The sequence below is a fragment of the Thunnus thynnus genome, chromosome 15 (genome assembly GCF_963924715.1).
Source record: "Thunnus thynnus chromosome 15, fThuThy2.1, whole genome shotgun sequence".
Classification (NCBI taxonomy): domain Eukaryota; kingdom Metazoa; phylum Chordata; class Actinopteri; order Scombriformes; family Scombridae; genus Thunnus; species Thunnus thynnus.
The window spans coordinates 2,973,104-2,992,431 of record NC_089531.1 but is presented as its reverse complement, the minus strand read 5'-3'; the positions used below and the strand labels follow the sequence as shown (position 1 = coordinate 2,992,431).

General features: G+C 40.7%; 2 protein-coding genes across 6 annotated transcripts in view; one reads left to right on the top strand and one right to left on the bottom strand.

Annotated features, from left to right (window-relative positions):
• Positions 1 to 287, bottom strand: part of LOC137198197 (adhesive plaque matrix protein-like) — a 122,652-nt gene extending 122,365 nt beyond the window's left edge. The window contains exon 1 of the mRNA XM_067611863.1: positions 280 to 287. The gene's annotated coding sequence lies outside the window, so the exon portion shown is untranslated. The remainder of the gene's footprint in view (positions 1 to 279) is intronic.
• The window catches only part of LOC137198199 (protein MTSS 1-like), a 79,866-nt gene that overhangs the window by 19,005 nt on the left and 41,533 nt on the right, over positions 1 to 19,328 (top strand). The window contains exon 1 of one of the 5 annotated variants that reach the window (XM_067611870.1): positions 1,065 to 1,132. The exons of the other annotated variants lie outside the window; for them this stretch is intronic. The gene's annotated coding sequence lies outside the window, so the exon portion shown is untranslated. Of the gene's footprint in view, positions 1 to 1,064; positions 1,133 to 19,328 lie in introns of those variants that run through there. 5 annotated transcript variants of the gene reach the window in all.

Genomic DNA, 19,328 nt, shown 5'->3' with positions numbered 1-19,328 from the left:
AAGCTGTTGATCAAACTCTGGCGCAGACCAAACAAAAGGAACTCTGGGTGGTTTTCCTCCTCAGTATGATTCATTTTGAGCAGATTTGAACACAGCGATCCTTCTCAGACCAAAAAAACAACCACACATAGACCCTCCTAGAGGATGTGGTCTCCGTCTGGTCACAAATGATTTCTGGAGTGGTTTGTTTGCGTTGGGAACTTGATCCGACCTCCATCTGACCAGACTACAAGGCGTACTCTGCAAGTTGGAGCTAAACAACTTCCTGTAGCCAGGTACGCTTTGCATGCTGGGATGTGGATGAGTGAAATCGACGGTTGCTAGCAGCTAGCTGGAGGATGAGTCGAGGTCTGATGCAACCCAACTACAGGTCTGAAAATGCACCTGACTGTTTTGCAATTGTGGGTCTTTTTTGGTCCACTTCCAATCAAAATCAGGTGCCTTTATTTATTTATTTATTTATTTATTTATTTTCTGATGTAATAGTATGAATTCAAAGTCTAAACTACTAATAAATTCCTCAACATAGAAACACTTTTCCTGGATTATATATTTATTCTATGGGGTTAAAATCACATTATTTACATCAGTTTGGTTGAACGGCACTAAATACTACATTACCCATGAGCCTCAGCGGCTGCAGCTAAGAGCTGAGTCGTTGCAGGTAATCAATCACCGAACCAGAGATGCTGAACGGATCCAAAACTGAACAATTTCAACCTCTGACTTCACTTCATTGTAGATGTTTATGACCGCAGTGCACTCTGGGATTTGTAGTTCATTTATTTCCTGTAGTAGTCTTGTTTTTTTATGAGAGTCACTCGTCAAGGATCAGGTGGGACGGAATGATGTCAGGTTTTAATTTGAGAACATGACACGTGTTGCTGATGTATCAGAGGAAGAAAATGTTAAATGTTTACTTGTTTGATGGCGTGTTAGTTAATCGTAGATGTAGACTGTAGTGAAGTGGATTCTCTGCTGCAGTCGGTATCTGCAGTGTGTGTGTGTGTGTGTGTGTGTGTGTGTGTGTGTGTGTGTGTGTGTCTGTGTGTGTGTGGGGTTGAGTCCTCAGCAGCACACAGATGGCCTCCTTTTGGCAGCTCGTCATTTAATGATATCATCTCAGGCGCAGGTGAGTGATGTCATATCTGCAGTGTCCACACCGGCATGTTTAGGATTTTCATCAAGGTCAGATAGAGGTTCAACGTTCAGACGGCTTAAACGGCTTAAAGACGCCACAGAGTCTTTTCTTACACATGTTGATTCATCATCAACATTATCTCTGCGTTATTTTTATCCCACATTCTTTCTTCTCCTCCGTTTCTTTTTCTTTCTTTCTCTCTTTTCTTATTTTTTATCCTCTTTATCACTTTAAACCACACAGTCGGTAGCCGTGTGCTGCTGTACTTCAGGGTCCAGTAGGAAATCAGAGCTCCAATGTTGATGCTGAACTCTGTACTGATCATACAGATTGATCAGTACAGCCAAGAACCAACAGCTAAATAAAATTCATGTGTTTCAGCTCGCAGGCCGCAGCTTCCTGATCATATTTCTGTGATTTTATAAATGTTCCTCTAAGAGACGGATGTGTTACGACTTCATTTTTTTTGTAACCAGAACATGATCATAGATCAAATTAAACCCACAAGGATCGATAATTAGTACAAGACCAGAAGACACAAAAAAATGACTGTATAAATCAGAGTGACTTTCACCAAGTTCATATTTTATTTGTCGAGTTGTCATAATAATCACATGTCATTAATTCAGTCAGTAAAAACGCCATTAAAAACACACAGATCAAAGCGGAGCAGAGAGGCTCCCGCTGAAAAGTAAAAGTTATAGCGGGTTCAGTGTTTTTAATGAAGAGACATCACAAGAAATATAATCCAAAGTGGGATGATGTCAGAAGCTTAAACTGGACTGGAGTCAGAGAGCTGCTGCAGTTACTGTAAAACCAAACCGTCCGTTCCTCTGTTCCGGCTCCAAAATCCTCGTCCAGCCGGCCGAGTTAAAACAGGCTCATATATCCTCCGCTGTGAGGTTCCTTCAGCGCTGAGGTCAAACGTTCAAAAATATCAGTCATGACATGACACTACTTATAACAGTAATAACTATTTTTATATACTGCAGTTGCTACATGCCCAGCCTGCTGACAGCGGTTTTATTTAAAGAAGAACTCTTTGTGAGAAGAAAAAAAATAATCTACCTGAACTCTGAACTGCTTCTGGTCCATAAAAGAGTTTGATTTATATATTTCTTTCTATGATGATGTGACTTCTTATCTAGGTAACTTTCAGCAGGAGTCTGGTAGAAGGAAATGTCAGTTTTTGGTGCAAAGCCTTGAGAGAAGGCTTCTTCTGATCAGACGTTAAGCATCATATTTCTGTTGTAGAAGAAGAAACTTCGACCAGAATCCAGTGCAGCTGAAGGACCGGTTAGGGTTTGAGTATTTTTGAGGGTTTCAGCATTCAGTCTTAGTTAATTTGGGAAAAAAAACTTGCTAACATCGTCATCGGTTGGATGCAGGTTGAAGCTGATTCAGGAAGCTGATTGGTTGTGTTGTGAGTCTGACGCGCATGATTATCACAAATAAACTCAGCTCCACATCTGGTCCACCATCTTTTTAATTGATGTTTCATAACGTGGTTGCACAAAGAACATAAATCCAACTAAATAGATCATACGTACTCGCCATGTTCGTCCCTCACAACACAAACAACGTCCACTTTTATTGACGTCAGATGCGACGCCCAGCTGTGTTTGACTAGTGTTCAACTATTTGATCATCAATTATACATTTTTTAATAAGAAAATGTCCAAATTCTCTGATTCCAGCTTCTTAAATGTGAATATTTTCTGTTTCTTTAGTTCTCTGTGACAGTAAATTGAATATCTTTGGATTGTGGACAAAACAAGTCATTTGAGGACGTCATCTTGGACTTTGGGGAACAATTATCGACATTTTTCACCATTTTCTGACATTTTAAAGAACAAACCATTAATCGAGAATATCATCAACAGATTAATTGATAATGAAAATAATCATTAGTTGCAGCCACTGGTCCAAAGCGGATTGGATGTGCATCACTAGACCTTCGTCATACTGTCTGAAAGTGGTATCAGTGAGTTCTAAAAGGGCTTGAAACCAAGTCAGAGAATATTGCTGATACTGTTACTGTTGTTTACAGTGAGAAGCAACTGTGATGTACCTTGAAGCTTAAACCACTCAGTACAGTTTGAAATAGGAACAGTAAAAAACATGAATAATCCAAAATGTTGCGTTATTCTTTAAAATTGTGATGACAGCTTGTAATGGAAATGAAATATTGTCGCACAATGTTAGAAGAAGAAGAAGTACCTTATTGATCCCTGTGGGGAAATTGATCCTCTGCATATGACCCATCCTATAAACACACAGTTCTTTGACCAGTGCCAGTAGACAGGACCACTGACAGGAGTATTAACCCTAACATGCATGTAACACCTGACAGAAACCTGCACAAACACGAGTAGAAACTCCTCACAGAAAGGACCTGGGACAGCAGAGGTCGAACCCAGGACCTTCTTGATGTGAAGGTGACCACTTAGCCACTGTGCTGCCCTTCAAAGCTAACAATGACTTCTCACACATTTATGCCTAAAACAACACGTCTAAAACGTGGATGCTTGGTGGTTGCTTGAGATCACACTTCAGATACTACAGCCCTGCCCAGAACGTCTCATGGGATCATTTTAGATCTATCTCCAGAGGTCGGGGACTCAGCCACGTAGAAAGAGCAGAAAACTGGTCTGGACTGAAGATGAAATCTGATCAGAAGTCAGTTTTTATAAACGAGGCCTCAGGTGTCACATGTGCTGTTTTAATGTGAGAGCAGAACTGAATTTACTGCCAGCAGCAACAGCAGCAGCAGCAGCAGCAGTGTGTGGTCTTTGAGGGCCTCATTATGGTATGGCATCGCCACGGCAACAGCAGCAGCTGCCTGGTTTGACGTCACACAGAATGTGATCGTCTGAACACACACACATATACAATATCAGAGCATATGGAGTGCAGACAAGCGTGTAGATGTACTGAACATCCAATGAATGTACAATCATGATGATATTGAGCAGAAGTAGCTCAACTCAGTGAATCTACAGGACTTTACACCTGTTCATGCATCAGTTTTTCATGACTGGTGAAAAACTTCAAATCCAGTTTGGAGCAGTGCTTGAACTGGGCCCATTAATCACTGGTACAGAGCGCTGGAACGTTAAGATTTCTGTCCTGCTGTTGCTTGAAGTGAAGTGAAGTTGGGCAGAAATGAGCCCTGTGTGTTTTTATTAATGTTGTACGTTGTGTTAACTCACAGTACACATTTTAATCTTCCTTTCTCCACGACCAAAATCAAAGGGTACGGATCAATTCGAACAGTCACGACGAAGTGCTTAGACTATTTGATTAAAGTTTATTCGAACAAGATGACCGTGTCCTCAACAGTGTTGAGGAAAAAGAGAGAAATGCAATGTCACTTTGTGCAACTCTGCTATGAACAGAAAGTAAAAGGAAAATATGGAGCCACAGATGTCTGGAAGATGCAGACAATCTGATACGTCTGTTCTGCAGTAAAGTTTAGTTTTATATTACAGCAGTCTCTCAGTCAGTCCACAGTTTTAGCCACAACTTGTAAAATATACTCCAGTAATATTAAAACAAGCTCACTATATCCGGTCCCCAATGTCCGGATAAATAATGTCAGTTTATCTGATCATTGGCCCATTATATTTTCCACCTCACTCCCCTCCCAGACTCCTAAACCCAGTCTGCCAGGAAACTATTCCAGGCCTTTTACCCATCTCACTGCCAAGCACTTCTCAGATTCCTTCTTGGCTCTCATTAAAGCTCCCCCTGCTGGTCTAAGCACAGAAGAACTGGTCACAGTATTCAGCTGCACTTGACCAATATTCTCGACTCAATTGCCCCTTTATAAAGTTAGAGAAGCAAAAACCAAAGCTCATCCCTGGTTTAACTCCAGAACTTGTGTGGTTAGGCAGGAATGCAGGGGAGCTGATTATAAATGGATTGTAAAAACAGATAAGTGTCTTACCAGCATCTGAGATACTGTTGGTTAAATATCAACAGTCTGTCAAAGCAGAGAGAACCAAAATATTTTTCTGATATCATCTTCAAACATGCCCACAAAGCCAAAGTTTAATTTAATACAGTAAATACAGCACTCAACCCTGCAGTCATGAATTGTCATGACGCAACACCAGATTCTTTATTAGCAAAATTGACACCATACAATCCCAGATATCACCACACTCCTTAAGTTAGAGAGTTAAGCTTATGTTCCTCAATTCTCATCAACTTTGAACCAATTTCTCTCTTCTCTTTGACACACATTATCTCTCATATGAACCTTAGCACATGTCCCTTAGACGTTATTCCCTCACGCCTACTTAAGAAAGTGCTGGACTAGGGCTGTAGTCTGCTGGACGACTGGTCGATTAGTTGGTCGATATGCTCTCGTCCGACGAAATTCTCATTGGTCGAATAATCTCGGTGTTATTTTCAAAAGGAGAAGAGAAGAGAGAGACTGCTGGGTCTAACTGTACTCAACGTTTACTGAACATTTACTGAATCTGTGTTTCTCCATAATGACACAATGAGAACCCCCGCCAGGCCAAAAAAAATGTTTTTTAATATTTGACAGCTGAATGAATATCCATTATGCGTTTGGGAGTCTCTGTGCAGCGCTGCTCCGGTATTTGAGTCAACCTCTGTCGTTGCCTGACTACAGCCCTATGCTGGACACTGTTGGGTTTAGCATTTTGTTAATAATTAATAGCTCTCTTGTCAATGGCTATGTCCTTGCTTGCTTTAAACATGGTGTCATTCACCCTCCAATCAAAAAACGTAACTTAGACCCGTCTGTTCTTGATAATAACAGACCAATCACAAAGCACTCATTTTTATTCAAAATTTTTGAAAACGTTGTTCCTTCTTGGACAAATTCAACATACAGGACAAATTTCCGTCAGGTTTCAGGATGCTCCATATCTCAGAGTCTGCTCTTGTGAAGGTGACAAATGATTTGTTCTTGTCTTTAGATTCAGGAACTTACACTATTTAAATTCTTTTATATCTCTCAGCTGCCTTTAACACAGTCGATCACTCCATCCTCTTGGAGCGCCTTAACCATGTTGTTGGCATTCAGGGACTGGTCCTTCAGTGGTTTGCCTCGTACCTCCAAGACGGATCAGCCTCTGTCAGAATTGATAATGTGTCCTTGCACCCATCTCCTGTGGAGTACCACAAGGCTCCATATTAGGCCCCATTTTATTTTCCCTATATATGCCTCCTTTGGGGTCTTTTTTTCAGAAACTATATCTGCTACCGTTGTTATGCCGACGACACCCAGCTGTACCTCCCACTGAAACCATGTGGTCCATGCAGTTAACTCCCTTCTTAATTGCACTGAGGATGTCAAATCCTGGATGGCAAAAAGCTTCCTTCAACTAATTCAGAATAAAGCAAAGGTCCTAATCTTCGGACAACCCTGCAGACAACTCCACAACCACATTCAATGCCCTCGGACCTCTGTCGTTGAGTGTAAAGTCCCACGTAAGAAATATTGGTGTTATCTTTGACTCTTGTTTAAAATTAGATAAACAAATGGACTCAGTTGTCAGCAGTGACTTCTTCTATCTTAGATCACTTGCAAAGTTAAACTCATTCTTGTCTGTTAAAGTTTTCAGAGACCATAGTTCAGGCTTTTGTTTCCTCTCGCCTCAACTACTGCAATTCTCTCAATGTAGGAATCAGTCAGTCAGCTCTATCTCGCCTGCAGCTGGTTTAAAAGCAGCGAGACTCTTCTCTTATACCAAGAAGAGAAACCATATCTCCCCTGTACTGGCCTCTCTTGGTTACCAGTGAGGTAAAGAATTGATTTTTAAGATTCTTTTATTTGTTTTTAAAGCACTGACACCAGGTTACATCTCTGAACTGCTCGTACCCTATTCCACCCCTCAGATCTGCTGACCAATCACTGCTCTCCATTCCTCACACCCAGTTAAAAACCAAAGGTGATCGAGCGTTTTCAGTTGTCGGCCCTAAATTGTTGACCCATCTCTTCTCTTCAGCATCTGATTTGTGATCATGAAGTCATGCCTGACCACACTCTGGCTTTTATTTATTTGTCTATTATTTGCTGTTTGTGAAGATATTCTATGTTTTTATTAATTTACTTATATCCTCTTATCTATGTCTGTGTTTTTATTTGATGTTTCCTGTGTTTATATTTGATCGTTCATGTTTTTTTTTCTTATTGTAACTATCAATCTAATAATCCCATAATTTAATTTCTGTGTAAAGCATCTGGTCAACATTTGCTGGTTTTAAATGTACTCTATAAATAAATTAACTTGACTATAGTTTAAAACGCATCTTTTGAGACTCCTGAAACTGAGGACCAACCGACCAAAATTTCTGACCTGCCAGAAATTAAACCGAGCCTGATCATTGATTGTCCAGACAATTAATCAAACGTAGTGACCTTAAAAACTGCACCTCACATGATAACTGATCTGGCAGTAACTCGGCCCGATTCTAAATGGAGGCGACCTATCGGGGGTTAAAACTGGGCTTCTACCAGACTCGTCACATGTTTCTCGACAGGTTGACATTTACCAGAAAATCTTGACCCAGACAAGGCTGTTTTTGATCGTTTATGAACATTTGACATTTTGAAGTAACCACACCTGATTGTAAATGTAGTTTTTTTTGTCATGTTATGTGAGTTGACAAATATGTACTTTTGAGAGTTTTCACCTTTTAAACATCTCGGAAAAACTTGAGCGACAAGCGAAGTGGCAAACAACAGGAAATTGGATTGTTTTCTGCCAGTTGGTAAGAAAAAAATCATCTTTAAAATACAAATTTTGCTTTTAAACCTGCAGTGCAGAAATTTTGTCTCCCCCTTCTGGCAGTGACATTGTTGACGATGTGCTTTATGATGTATGTGGCTGTCGTCGGAGCGTTATTTGGATAAACTGACCACATATTGGGAATCTAAATGGTAACTTTCTCACCTGAAAAAAATATTAAAAGTTAACAAAGTGAAAACAGCTTTTAGCCATGTATACCCAGTAAGCCTTGCAGTCGGACGAAGAAACCCGATATCCAGCGTGGGAATGTCATACCAGACACCAGATTTAAAAACTTCCTGCAGCTTTAAATTTTGCCAGAAAAAAAAAACAAAAAAGAAGATAAAAAAAACCTGATAAATATAAACAAAAAATTGCAAAACAAACAAAACAAGAGTCTTCTGTGTATAAAGTTGGTTTTGTACATTTGTGTGAGTCAGCCGGAGGGTGTGATTGAATTATTAAACAGGAGTACCCAGCAGGTGAAGCCATGTGTGTGTTCTTTTCATCTCCTGCACAAACTGTACCTAATTAGTTATGAGGCCCCACCCGTCTGTGGGGGAGCATCAGAAACAATAATTAAGCGCTCCCCTCTGCAGGCCTGGACTCGCTGGCTGCGTTCAGGTCTCTGTGGAGAAAGAAAAAAGGAAGGAGGGATGCTGCTGCTGTCTCACGGCGGTAATCCAGGATTTATAATTCATAGCCGTATTTTATCATCTGAAGAAAGAGCCTTGCAAGAACCACTCGCATGAACAGATTCACTCTTAAGAGGCACGTAGGAGAGATTTAAAGAACATTCGTGGCATTCATCAGTTTTCTCACACGAATGAAATTCACCCGTCTTGACTTTCTTCACAAGGGGAGAAACGCTTGTTTCGACTTCATGTCAAAGCGTTTCCCTCTTTATTTCTGACGCAGTGCAGCTGCCGCTCTGATGGATTCGTATTTTCTAATTCGGCTCCTCTAATACGACGACTGACGCTGATGAATGTGTCCACTGGTTTTCATGACAGCAGCGACCTCAGATTCTTCTTTTCAGGTCGCCTTATATGGACATTTTAGGGGCGTCGACGGTGCTAATGATGAAAACTCAGGAACGTTTAACCTCCTCATGAACAGATGACGCTCATCTGGCTGAAACCAGAGATTTGCTACAAGTTTGTGACATTAAGAGAGTTGCAAGATAAGAATACAGAAATGTTCTTGCATGAGGCCCGTCTCAAGGAACTTACCGTTTATTGTAAATGATTACACACTTGGGTTTTGCAGAAAATTAATCTCATTAAATCAAATATACTAAAAAATACAGTGGATGTGGTGGAGGGAGAAGAAAAATGTCCATTTTCTTTGAGCGCTCCATAAGAGAAAACCCAGCTAGCGGAGGAGTCTGAGCGTCCGTCCCTCTGCAGAGTGGTGGTTGTGGTGGTTGTGGTGGTTGTGGTGGTTGTGGCGGTGGAGGTGACCAGCAGGAGGTCGGAGCCATTTATAAAGGTTGAACAGCTGTTAAATAATTCACTACTACACTTTGACGCTGCAGAGATGAACTCTGTGTCCCTGCTTCACTCTGTCAGTCAGACAGTCAGGTGTCAGGAACTGATTTTTGTAGCGTGTTTCTCCTTTTAGTTTACAGGACTTTTAACTGTCGTTCTTAAAGTACACGTGGTTTGAAAGGAATCGTCGGTAGTAACAAAGCCACACAGAGCTTTCTTACTGTCTTTTAGCTCACATTCAGTGTTTCCAGCAGCAGCTGTTTTCATCAAACAACCTCTGATAAACCCACTGTACACTTCCTGCTCAGCAGCAAACTGCAGACAGACACAGTTAGAGACTAACTGGTGAAGAAACTGGAACATTTAGCAGCTAAAGACACAGATATTTCTCATAGAGTTGGTTGAAACCAAGCCAGAGCTAAACACAAACACGACAAGCAAACACCACCACTCCTAATGGATGATCATGTTACTCTGTGTCTGCTGGATGTGGATTTGCTGACATGTTCACCATAACAACGTGTCTTTCCAACAATATGACAGAATTGTGTCTTTTTCAGCTTGATAAAGAGTTTTTCTGTCCTGAAGTGGCCAAAAAAAGTAATGAATGCAGGTTTAAAAGTTTAAAGGTCAACTTTTAAAGGCACTCTGTGGAGTTTTCTTGTAAACAAACAAAAGTTACTCAATCATCTGTATCCTTGATGTCTAACAAAGCTGTTGAATACATTTCCTTCCTACTTCCAGGTTTATTACATCCATGTTTACTAGCTTGCTGTCGTCTTTTCTGCCTTTGCTGCTGCATTTCAGACAAACAAAAAGAAAGATGAGAAAGATAAAACCACTACTAGAGGTATGAAACTCCACAGAACATCAACACAAAAATCACTCTTTCTAGCTAAAGTTCTCCACTTTAGCTCGGCTAAAGCTGCTAATCTTTTAGCAGCCAAAATAGCTGTTATCCAGTAATGTGTATTTATAAAGAGTTTATAAGCTCTCAAATAAGCTTTACATGACAACTAAAAATACAAAAAAAAGTATAAAAAAGAAAAGAACAGAAAAGCACTTTAAAAGGCTTAAAGGTAACTTGAATAATGTGAGTAACTCTGAGATATTTTTCAGAGCTTTGTTAGTAGGAATCATACTGGTATCAGACCAGTATTAAAGTTCATACAGGCTGGATATAGTTAGTATCATTTATTCAGTATTGATACTTAGTTCTGTTACTAAAACAGAACTTTACTGAGTGAAAACACTTAATGTACACAACAAATATAAAACGTTTTCATTAAACAATATAACCATGCCATTATTATTATTATTATTATTATTATTTAAGCTTTATTTATTCAGAATAGAGACCTGAGATCACGTTACGTATACGCAGGATCACAATCACATCACAATCATAAAACAGTCACAAACATTATGAATAGTTTTCATAATGTTTGAATCATATTGTGTGTTTTTATTATTTAGGATGTGACCTACTTCTTTCTCTCCTGGTTTAATTTACAGTAAACGTTTTGTTGTGTTGATGCTCTTTGAAAACACAGACCGCTTTTACCAAACAGTAAATCCAACACTTTGGCAGAGCTTTGGCAACAGAAACATGGCAACCGTCCTAAACGGCCTCCGCCCGCCGGCGAGCGAACGCAGACGACTGTCAGGGAAGAAGTGAGACGTCTCTTAAAACAGGCAAACTGGAGGGACTGTGGGAGGGAAACGATGTGACGGCGGTTGATTCACACTTGAGTTGTGATGGTTTCCATGCTAGCAGACAAATAGGTGTGTGTGTGTGTATGTGTGTGTGTGTGTGTGTGTGTGTGTGTGTGTGTGTGTGTGTACCCCTCAGTGTCAGGGAGCGATGGGAGGATCAAAGTGTGTCTGGTTTAACAGAATACAGCCAATCACAGAAGAGAGAGAGCTGCCCAAACAGGCTTTGGGTAGTTAACACACACACACACACCTGGGTGCACTGGCATAAACACCACTGTCAGACCTCCCACACAGTCCATTAACCAACACACACACACACACACACACACTGACTATCATTAAATTTTCATGTAATGTTCAATAGCATAATGTGCAGCTGCCAGCTGAAAAATAAAAAAAACAACTTGTATGTTAAAATAATGAATAATACAACATTAAAGTCTCAGTCTGTGTATGTTTCAGGTGTCTTAATAATTCAAAAGTTTTAGTAAAGATGCATTTTTGTTTCTTAACTGATCATAACTGCAAATATCAGTTTTACTGCTTTTTTACTGAACATGACTGATGTAAACAAACCTGTAACAGCATCAGAAAACATAAATAATTGAATTTAATACACCTGTTATTTCTTCATATCTAAAGACGTTGATGTAGATGTTTTTGCTTTTTGCTCTTTCATGATGTTATAACTTAAGATTTTGCAGCATCTTACTGCAGTAACAAGACATGAAACCTGATTTAAAAATGATGCAAATGCACAAAACTCACAGATTCACCATTTCCCACATATATATAAGCTGATTTCTTTTTTTAAAAACACAGATCATAAAAACTTCAGACTATGCACCAGGCTCTAAATTCATATTTCTGTCTGAGTTTAAGTCATGAACCTACTCAGAGTTTTATCTGTCTTTGATATATGTATGACTTGGATTACTTGATGTTCCCCTGAAATCCCAAAGATTTAACGGAGACATAACAGTTGCTGTGTTTCAAATCACAGACTTCTGTTAGTTCACGTTCATGTAGTACACTGTCTACACTATATATTACTGGTGTAGTGTGTGAATTTCTACAGGGTAGTGTCGTCTCAAATCAAACACAGCCGTTGTGCACTTACAGGAAATGACGATCGCGAATTAGCATTAGCTAGCGTTAGCATTCACGTTATCGTTCATACATCTGTATAATGTGGCGATGTTCACCGTAGTTACAACGTACCCGGCCGCCATTTCCAGTTTGAAAAGTGGTCCCTCCCCTTCCGCTATGTAGCCAAGATGGCGACCATTGAGGGCGAGAAGTGTCCATAGTTCCACACTCAACTTTTTGACTGTTTTGAGTTCTCATAGTGCATTTTTACATACTTCTCAGTGTGAACGCACTTATGCACTCAGAATGTGAAGTGTAAGTACAGAAGTATGTGTTTTGAGACACAGCAGTGATTTTCTGTCACTTACATACTGTTATGATGTCGGATGATTAACATGGTCAAAGCTCCAAAACTTGAGGTGAACGTATGTAAAAATGCTTCTTCCTGGTCGTGATAACGTCAGATCGTCTGCAGCATCTTTTATCCGTCCTGTCTTAAACTGGTTTTCACATTAACGTAACATCTTCTAGGAGAGGAACCTTGAACGTTTTTATAGTTTGTGTGTTAAGTTGCCGAACACCTTTTCATGATGACTTTGGTCGGAGGAGGAGAGGAAAGATTGGCAGGCTGCTGTAACTCTCCGAGGAGTCTTTAATGGGATGTAGTAATCAGCTGTGTGTGTGTGTGTGTGTGTGTGTGTAGCAGTAGTTGTGGTAAACAGCCTCGGGGTCTTTTGAATAGATTACAGCCAATTAAATAGCAGACAAGCAACACAAGCTGGACTGCCTCAAACTCTATGTGTGTGTGTGTGTGTGTGTAATTAACATTAAGTGCTTTGCCTTGTGTATATGGAATAAGGAAGAGCTACCAGAAGACGCTGCACCGATTACATCACGCTGTTATTATCTGTCTGTTTGAATCTCTTCTTCTGTCTTTTTTTTTTTGTTCCACATTGAAACTCTTTCTCTTCTGCGCTCCAGTAACTGCTGTTTACTGTCAACATGTCCTGCTTTCACTGCTGCTGCTGCTGTTGGTAATTATAGTTGATGCTTTTAGACATTTTTTTTTGTCTTGTATGGAATAATGCGAGATGATTTAATGATGAAGATTAAGTAAGAACACACAACGGAGGATTTGGACGGGCTGGAACACCTGATGAGTATTTCAAACATGGTGGCCCACGCCAGAAAAACTGAACTCACTCAAACAAAAACAATATTCTCATAAGACTCTAGTTGGCTTTTAAACATTTAATGGACGAACTGTATTGTATAAAGTATTAAAGTTGCAAGTATTAACATTTTTTTTAATAGTTTCATAGCCGTTCCATGTATGTCAAAACGTCTTTCTGGGTCCCAGGCCGTCATGTGACCTGCAGTTCCAACTTTGACCACTAGGCGTGAAGCCGCCCAGCCACTTCCTGTTCCTCGGAGCTCGGCCTGAAGAAGCAGCATTTCTTAGACTACAGCTGCAATGAAAATTAATCTATTAATACTTTTAATTGATTGATTGATTAATTGTGTCATTTTTTCTTCAGTTCCAGTGCATCAAATGTGACGATTTGCTGTTTTTCACTAAATTGAATATCTGATGGTTTTGAGCTGCTATTTAGACAAAGCAAGTCATCCAACTGTCACACAGCAAATCAAAACAGAAAGCGATAACGTGTCGTTCTATCATCGATACAGCAGATGGTCACGCTGAGCCTGATAGCATCCTGCTACACAACACGAGCTACAGACCACAACAACAACAACAACAACAACCCACATTAGCTCTCCTGCTAAAGTGTCCTTCTTATCTAACTTACAAACATGAACACACGTCTTGTCCTGCAGCTTAGCTTGTTGAACCACGGGGGAAAAGTGCACCGCTAACGTCAGTTAGCAAGCTAGACGGCTAATTAGCTGCTCTGCTGCAGCACATTAAACATCATGTAAACATACCTGCAGATGTCACTTCAGACCCAGTTAGATACTGGTTTGGTTCTTACTCTTCAGTACCACTGCTAGCCATACACAGTCTGCTAATGACATGTAGCTACTGTGCACGTTTGTCTCCGTTCCATACGGTGTAACAGCATTAGCATGTAAGCTAATGTCAATCAAACACAGACACTGACACAATCTCCCAGCTGGAGAGACAAACAGAGCATATTTCCTGACCTTATTTCTTCATTTTAATGATACAAAACAATTACCAATATATTAAAAAAGATGTTGACATTATTTTTGACTACAAAGAGGACGTTAACATTTAATAGATATTGTCCATCAATGCAAAATTGTCATGTGGATTAATCATAGTTCTTTAGACAATGGCTTTACGAAATATTGTGCCGACCCATGTAGTAGATATGAAACTATTTCACAAAAGAAATGAAAACTTTGACCTCTAGAGGAAAAGTCAGGAGATCATCCTCTGAGGACTGTGAATATCTTTATCAAATTCGATGGTAATTTATCTGATTGTGTTAAAAATTGTGGAAATATTTCTGACTTGACTAAAGCAGTTGACTGACAAACTGCTAAAATGGTTAAAAACCATAAAAACGAGCAAAATAATGTTTATAAAGTCAGACACCCAGTAGAATAAATATCACAGTACAGTTTTCTATTTTTCTCTTGGCAGGTTATGTCAGCTTTGATCCGAGCAGCATCAGTGTCTTTACAGGCGAGGTCGAACTCTGAAGTGACAGAAGCTTTTAGCATTCAGATACAGGGGCCAGCTCTCCGACACACACACACACACACACACACACACACACACACACACACACACACACACACACAGTCAGCCTGCCAACGCTTTCAGACTACAGATTAGCGGTCAAATAAGAGCTCTGGTTTTTTGCTCGGGGGGCTGGAAGCAGCTCGGGTCAAACAAATTAAACGCTCACTTTACTTTGTTTTAGTCTCAGTTCAAAGAGTGTGTGTCTGCGTGTGTGTGTGTGTCTGCGTGTGTGTGTGTGTGTGTGTGTGTGTGTGTGTGTGTGTGTGTGTGTTGGCTGTGTCGAGGCTGTGGATGACACCGTTAGACGTTGTTTTAAAATGTTGGAATTAAAGAGCGTCTGATATCAGCAGGATCTTGTTTCTACATTCCTGTTTCTCTGTAGATCGAAACATGTTTCCACCCGTCTCACGTGTGTGTGTGTGTGTGTGTGTGTGTGTGTGTGTGTGTGTGTGTGTGTGTGTGTGTGTGTGTGTGTGTGTGTGTGCGTGAGGGAGTAACTGAGCAGTGATGGCTCGGAGGTTTGGTTCGTCCTCCTCTGAGCTGTTTCACTTCGTTCTCTCTGTTTTCTCAGCTGCCAGAGGAGGAGAAATAACTGAACTGTTCATCTTTTGATGAATATCTCCCCAAATATTCATCCCGAGCTCCACAGAGGCTGATAAACCTGCCACCATGTCTGTGAAGATAACAAGACAAGTGATAGTCTGATTTGTTCGTGGAGCATTTTGCAAGATTTTATTCTCAGTGTCGTTTAAAATTTAAACTTTTTGACAGTCTGTCAGCTACAAACAGACACCAGTATACCAGTTATTATCCAGCTTTCAGAGTAAACCAGTTATGTGTTTGCATATATAAATAACACTCTCCAGGAAATTGGTATGTGGAGGTGATGAGTTTAGTCTTTGCCACAATGGTTAGAGGTGAAGTTCATTATGTAACAGTTGATATAATCTGTCGCTGGTGATGTTTGTGGTGGTAACCACGGCGAAGAGAAGAGACGGTTCAGCTCGTTGCTTTTTGCTGCTAAAAAAGAAAAGCAGAGAGATAAAAGTTTGAACTCTGATATAACACCAGCTGTTCAACATCTGCCTTCAACTTGAATCATTAGTTTACAGTGAGAAGAAATCCTCGTATCTCAAATATGATCACAACCAGGATTCCAATTTTCATGTAAACACAGTTTTCAGATATTTGGTGCAGTATTTTATCTGCTGAAGTAAAAATATGTTGAGAAAAAAAGTGAAGTCATAATATCACAAGAATGACTTTCAATTAATAATAAAGTGATTTGACTTCATGCAACATTATTTTCTTGAAATATTACTATTATTCTCATAATAGTTGGACTTTTTTTTTCCATAAATACTTTAATTAAATCCATTATATAATTAAAGCTGCTGCTTTATAAAGCAAAGATTGGCTCCAGTTTTTGTCTCTGCTCTGCGTTCCTGCAGCAGCTCACTGAGCCGAGGTCAGAGCAGCCAATGATTGACAGTTCTCACCGTCCCCCCCGCCCCTCCGCCGCCCGCCGCCGCCCCTCCCACCAGGATACCAGCTATAACAGAAACGGCTCAGCAGCCATGAAGGCAAAAAAATGTACAAATCTGCCCTCCTGAAAGCAGACTGATGGTGTCTTAAAGGCCCAGATGATCCACCACACCTGTTCACCAGAAGGGGGGGGGGGGAACTGGGCTCCAAAACAAACATGTATTCATAAAACTGAGGAGTTAAGAGTTAGAAATCCTAAAATGTTGCTGTTCAGGGAGGATCATCCATCATAGAAGATGCAGAGCTCTGATACATGATAGTAAAATCCCAACAGCAGCAAACTGATCCATCAGTCTGACTCCAGGACGTAATCAGAGAGCGGTGATATTCCCAAGACACCTATTTAAAGAATCCCAAGACTCTGCTGCATCCCCCCCCCCCTCTCTCTCTCTCCCTCCTCCCCCCCTCACACACACACACACACACACACACACACACACACTCCTGCAGAAGGCATCCTAAGCCTCCACTACCAGGCATCCTTGGACCGTTCCCCTCCCCGCTCCGGTGTGTGGTATTCCAGGACTGCACGACCTCGTCGCCCCCGAAGGAGCTGCGAAGAATTTTGTTTACTCCTCCGACTGGACTCGCCAAGAACTCCCACCACACATGTACTGTAACCTATTTAAAGGAGAATGCCAACTCTTTTTTTTTTTTTTTTACATTTTTTTCCATATTATTTCTGTGAATGTGTAATACTGAACTGACCCTCTGGTGTGTGATGTAACAGGGAGGCAACATGAGGCTCTGAAAACATTTAGAAATGTTTTAATGTAAACTTTATTTCAGTTTGAACTCAGTCAAGATCCTAAATTTAACTCGGTGTCTCTGACTTTACACTTTTACTCTTTGGGAACTGTGAACGTTCAGCAGAGCAGCGTCCAACATCACTCCCTCGTTCTCTCTCACCACTCTTTATATAATACACTCTCACTAGTTTACTCTGTAGTGAGCCAAACATTTCAACTCCAGACACTTTTAGCAGGGATGCATGATATTATCGGCACGGTATAGGCCGATAAAAGCTCTAAAATGAAATATCGGCCATGTCTGCCGGTTATGAGAGGCCGATATGTTGCCATCTCCTCCGCCTCCTGACTGTGCTTCCCTCCACGGACTGTTTCTCCCCGACGGTCCCGGTGTTTCCTCCGCAGGCTGCACTTCACTCAGCCGCCCGTCAGATCAGCTGCTTCTTCCCACTTTAACCTGAATAACAAACCAGGGCTCGGTGCTCCGGTTGGATCCACATGCAGAACCGGGGCTAACGTTAGCTGGGAGGCTAACAGTCTGTCAAGGAGCTGCTGGGTTCGGCTGCACAGATAGGAAACACCTTGGCTCACAGGATGTACCACTCTGTTTGGAAAAAAAAACCTTTTTGGTTTATAACGGCGGTTGGCAACCAGCGTATCAGGTGCATTACCGCCACCTTCTGCTCCGGAGTGTGGACCAGAGATTAAACGTTAGAAGACAGTGACTCAAAAGAGCCGAAATACAAATTTTCAAGTAGCTGATCAGGTACAAGTGCAATAAGAAAGAGTGTTAGACAGACGGGTGTTTTTAAAATTAAAGTAAGAAGTGACTGGAAGTAGAAAAGTGCATAATAAATACCAATAAACTTCAAGAAAGTAGTGCAATAATCAATTAAGTGCTATAAAGGTTAATAAAGGGCTCCAGTGTTGAGGTGTACACAGAAGAGCTGAGTTTTCAGGCGTTTCTTGAATGCACCACGGGGAGTCAACAAGAACAAGAAGAATCTGGATCATAATTTCATACCAGGCAGTGATGATATTACCAGACGTCATTCATTTGCAGACCGTAGTGGACCTTATACGTCCTGATGAGTGACTCATTGTAGGAAGGTGCAGTTTGAAGGCAGCCAGTAGAGCTGCTTTGTTAATTGCACCAAACCTCCTCAGATCTTTACGGCAAAGAGTACAAAACTTTTTATCCAAAAAACATGCAACGATGCACATGAGTATAGCCTGCAGTCTCCCTTTCAGGCCATCTACAACCAACATAAATAAGATGATGTATGTAGCCTGAGAGACGGAACCCAGGGCAACAAAGGCTGTTCATTTACAGTAATAACTGAAACAGATCCAGATGAGCATATCAACGTTTTATAGACAATACATGGAAAACTGTTCATTTCATTTTTCTCTGAATTCCTCCCAGCACTCATACATGACATGAAATGTTAAAACAGGTGTCTTTAAAGGTCTCGATGTGCACAACACACACACATCTTTCTTCTCCAGAACTTGTGTACTGTAGGTGATTTCTGCTCCTCGAGGACTCGCAACACTATAAAATATTCATCTGTAAACTGGTGAATCTGAGCTTGAAACGTTTTCTAAATGCAATAAATAATAAATATTTGTTTAACGGGATCATTCTACAGCGTTGTTGAGTTCTTTGGAAGCAGAAATTTCCTTCGAAGGTGTCATTGTTACGTCTCAGTTTCCTGTTGAAACAGGATGTAGGTGTAACGCAGTGGAATATTAGAGGCAGTTTGATTTGATGTGTTGCATGTCTCTACTGTGACCTTCTCTTCTTCTGCACCCATAAAAGTTGCCGTCTGCAGTAAAGACATAGAATCAGACTGATAATTGGTTGTAAAATTGAAGTGAATGTTTGCTTTTGTCCTGCGGCTCTTCTTACATCGAGTCGTCTCTCCTCCTCCTCCTCCTCCTCCTCCTCCTCCTCCTCCTCTTCGTCGTATCCCGCTGAGCTCAATGTGACCTTTCCGACATGTCGCTAATTAACTTTAACTTGGTATTTATTTAATTTAGCATTAACTCGGAGCTTTAAAGAGATTGACAGCGGCGGCACGACAACACTTG